This window comes from Saccopteryx leptura, chromosome 3 (genome assembly GCF_036850995.1).
Source record: "Saccopteryx leptura isolate mSacLep1 chromosome 3, mSacLep1_pri_phased_curated, whole genome shotgun sequence".
In the NCBI taxonomy this organism is placed as follows: domain Eukaryota; kingdom Metazoa; phylum Chordata; class Mammalia; order Chiroptera; family Emballonuridae; genus Saccopteryx; species Saccopteryx leptura.
In genome coordinates this window covers 83,001,852-83,006,069 of record NC_089505.1, presented here as the reverse complement: position 1 = coordinate 83,006,069, position 4,218 = coordinate 83,001,852, and positions in this window count along the sequence as shown.

Sequence of the window (4,218 nt, the reverse complement as noted above, 5' to 3'; positions counted from 1 at the left end):
TTTTGCTATCCAAAGGGGGGGGGTGTCTGGGTACCCTTTAAGAAATAGAATATGGAGTACTAAGTCTGAATTTAGGGGAAAAGTCTCCAATGGGATCTTTACTGTGGATAAAGATTAACCTTAGAAAAGATTAGTAAATGAGATTACTAAAATGATGGAAGGTTATTCCTTAGAAGTATGAGATTGATGTTTTTGGGACAAAGAGTGATAGTTAATAAGCCAGTATGTTGGTGTCCATGGTTTACTCATTACTGCACTGTTGTTGGACATGAATTAGTTTGTAATTTGTTTTAGGTAATCACTATAAGTTAAAATTATGGAACACTGCATCAAAATACATAACCTGAAGGAATAAAAAGGTTACAGAGTTGTATATTCATATCTGCCATAACATCTAAAAGATGTATATGAACAAGGACTGGAAAGACTCATGAAGAAATTAACACAGTTAATTAAAATTTTTTTTTTTAGTTTTACAATCACATTCAGCACTTACCTACCATGCTCTTAAACTTGGTTCTAAATGCTTTTCAATTATTAACTCATTCAATCCCCTTAGTTCTATGAGGTCGGTACGATTATTATCCCAGTTTTACAAATGGAGAAACTGAGGCAATGATGTTGAGGAACCTACCTTAGTACACAGCTAGTTAGAAGTGGCACTGAGATGGTTTGGCTCTAGAGTTCATATGCTGACTCTTTAGTGATTCTTTTCCCTCAATGGTTTTTTGTTGTTATTGTTATTGTTGTTCAGTGTTTCTATGGAAGATATTTGATAATAAAAATCAAGAAATTTATAAATGATGAGAAATAAAGTTACTTGGCTCTCTGTTCTAAAGGATTTTTGCTAACATTAGTGCTAAGCTCCCTTTGGAATACGTCTGAATTGGACATTCAGAATTGCTCCATTTTATTTTTTGTATTTTTCCAATATTAGAAGCAGGGAGGCAGGCTCCCCACATGTGCCCATCCTAGATCCATTCAGCATGCCCACCAGGGGGCGATGCTCTGCTCATCTGGAGCATTGTTCCTTTGCAGCCAGAGCCATTCTTGCGCCTGAGGTAGGGGCCATGGAGCTGTCCTCAGTGCCCAGGCCAACTTTGCTCCAATGGAGCCTTGGCTGCGGGAGGGGAAGAGAGAGAGACAGAGGAAGGAGAGGGGGAAGAGTGGAGAAGCAGATGGGCACTTATGTGTGCCCTGGCCGGAATCGAACCCAGGACTTCCACAGGCTGGGCTGATGATCTGCCACTGAGCCAACCAGCCAGCGCTCACTGCATTTTCTGGAACACTTATTTTGCTTATTTTACCACAAAAATAATTAAAATAATAATTATTTAATTATTATAAAATATATAAAAATACTTATATATTGCAAAATCCCTTGGTATAGCGAAAAACTCACAAAATTAGATGGATACAATTGAAAAATCTGTGATACAGTAAGACCACGAAAAGTGAACTGCAATATGGTGAGGGACGACTACTGCGCAGCTAATTCATCATCATCTTCATCGTTCAAGTTGTATTAATGTCACCGGTGAGTACCCATATAGAATTTTATATGTTGTTAAAATTACGTAGGTTTAAGAGTGTAGAAAGGGTTTAAGAGCATGGGACGTGTTTATAAGAGTATGGGAAAGGTTTATAAGAGTGTGGGTGTTTATAAAGTCTTAAAAATATATAAATAATAAATATAAGATTGCTACTTCGCAGATTTTCACCTGTCACGGGGGGTTCTGGAACTAAATCCCATGATAGATGTGGGACCACTGTATTTCCAATGCACCAAACTCGGACTCTAAACACCCTCTCCTAGCGTTATGACCTTGGAAGGATTCTAATAAGATTTCAAGGAGGGCAACCCAGGCCAAACGGAAGAACTAGCATGTAGATGAAGCAAAGGTGAGGGTGATGCGGGGTTCGTTTTCAGTCATGTGCTGCTTAATGACAGGGATATATTTTAAGACACATGGTTAGGTGATTTTGTTGTCATGCAGACATCACATAGTGTGCAGTTAGACACACACAGCTGAATAATACAGACTACTACACACCTAGGTTGTATGGGACAGCCTGCTGCACAGCTGGGCTGTATGGTCCAGCCTATTGCTCCTGGGCTCTAAGACTGTACAGCATGTTACCGCACATAACACCAGATTAAATCAGGGACAAGAGAAAACGAGAGTAAGACATGGTAAACACAGGATGTATGAGGCTGCTGTTGGTGTAACATGGAATACTGTTCTACAGCAAACTCCCCCCCCCCCTCATTGCTTATAGAGAGAGGAAAGGAGATAGGGAAGAAAGGAGAGAGAGAGAGAGAAAAGGCAATTTATTCTACTTAGTTCCATCTAGTGTGCACTCATTGATTGCTTCTTTTATGTTCCCTGACCGGGTATTGAACCTGCAACCTCAGTGTGCTGGGACAACACTTTATCTACTGAGCAACCTAGTCAGGGCTGACAGCAAACTTTTAAAAAATGAGTACACGGCCTGACCTGTGGTGGCGTAGTGGATAAAGCGTTGACCTGGAAATGCTGAAGTCGCCGGTTCGAAACCCTGGGCTTGCCTGGTCAAGGCACATATGGGAGTTGATGCTTCCAACTCCTCCCCCCTTCTCTCTCTCTCTGTCTCTCCCTCTCTTCTCTAAAATGAATAAATAAAAAATGAGTACACAAAAATAATGATTACAAAGTATAGTAAAGACCTTGGCAGGTTCGCTCAGTCAGAGCGTCATCGTTCTGAAACACCAAGGTTGCAAATTTGATCCCCAGTCAGGGCACATATGGGAAGTGACCACTGAATGCACAATTAAGTTGAATAGCAAATGAATGTTTCTCTCTTTCTTCCTCCCTTCCTGTCTCTCAAAAAAAAAAAAAAAAAAAAAAAGGAAAGGAAAGAAAAAAGATAGTAAATACATAAACCAGTAACAGCTGTTTATTATTAGCCAGTATGACATACTGTCCATATTGTATGTGCTAAGCATCTATCAGTAGGAGTGCTTTCTCCAGCATCACCACAACCACATGAGTACCACGTTGCACCACAATGTTAGGAGAGCTATGACATTAGGTAATAGGACTGTTTCAGCTCCATTGTAATCCCATGGGGCCATGGTTGTACATATACGTAGTTTGTCGTTAACTGAAATGTTGCTGTCTGGCACTTGACTCACTGGGAAAGCAGGCCTTCCTGCCTAAGAACTTCCTGGAGGTTCTGCTGGACCCAGTTTATTTCCTGGATGTTATTCTCGTCCAGTGAATAAACTGGCTGGGCTGGGAGGTGGCCAGTGAGCTCTTTTGGGAACTTCATGTAAACTGGTTGGGGGGCCTCAGCGGACCCTCCAGGGCCCCATCACTGCCAGGGGTGCAATACCCCAATGGAGGACAGAGAGGCAGTCTCCCACAATGAGAAGTATTGTACATGTAAACACACACAGCAAATCTTAGGCTCTCAATAGCTCAATTACACTCATTCTCAACTCTGGACATCTTAAGATCCAGTACACTCATGGGACTGATGCACTCGGACATGAGTATGTCGTAGCCATGGAGATCACACCTCACCAGTATCTGAAACAGGGAAGGAGATGTGTAGGGAGGGTGGTGACGGAAGTGAATTCCAGGCTCATTCATAAATCGGGTTAGGGCCTGACCAGGCAGTTTGCGCAGTGGATAGAGCGTCAGACTGGGATGCTGAGGACCCAGGTTTGAGACCCTGAGGTCGCCAGCTTGAGCACAGGTTCATCTGGTTTAGGCAAAAGCTCACCAGCTTGGACCCAAGGTTGCTGGCTCAAGCAAGGGGTTACTTGGTCTGCTGAAGGCCCGCGGTCAAGGCACATATGAGAAAGCATTCAATGAACAACTAAGGTTTTGCAACGAAAAACTGATGATTGATGCCTCTCATCCCTCTCTGTTCCTGTCTGTCCCTATCTATCTCTCTGTCTAATTAAAAAAATAAAGAAAAGAAAAAAAAGAAATTGGGTTAGGATGGTAATGACATCAGTGATGCCACTGGGCAGTGACTTGGCCAGACGCAGAACAGGAACAGATGAATGCTGAAAGTGCAGAAAGCTAGGAGAGGAAACGAGTTCCCTGGAAAACGGCTCCTGTGTGTACATGAAGCCTGGTGCCAATCTTTGGGCACCCGCAGGAGCTACAATCATGGGTGAGACGCTGGGGACATCAGCGAGGACAGGTCAGGGTATTGGTGCCACCA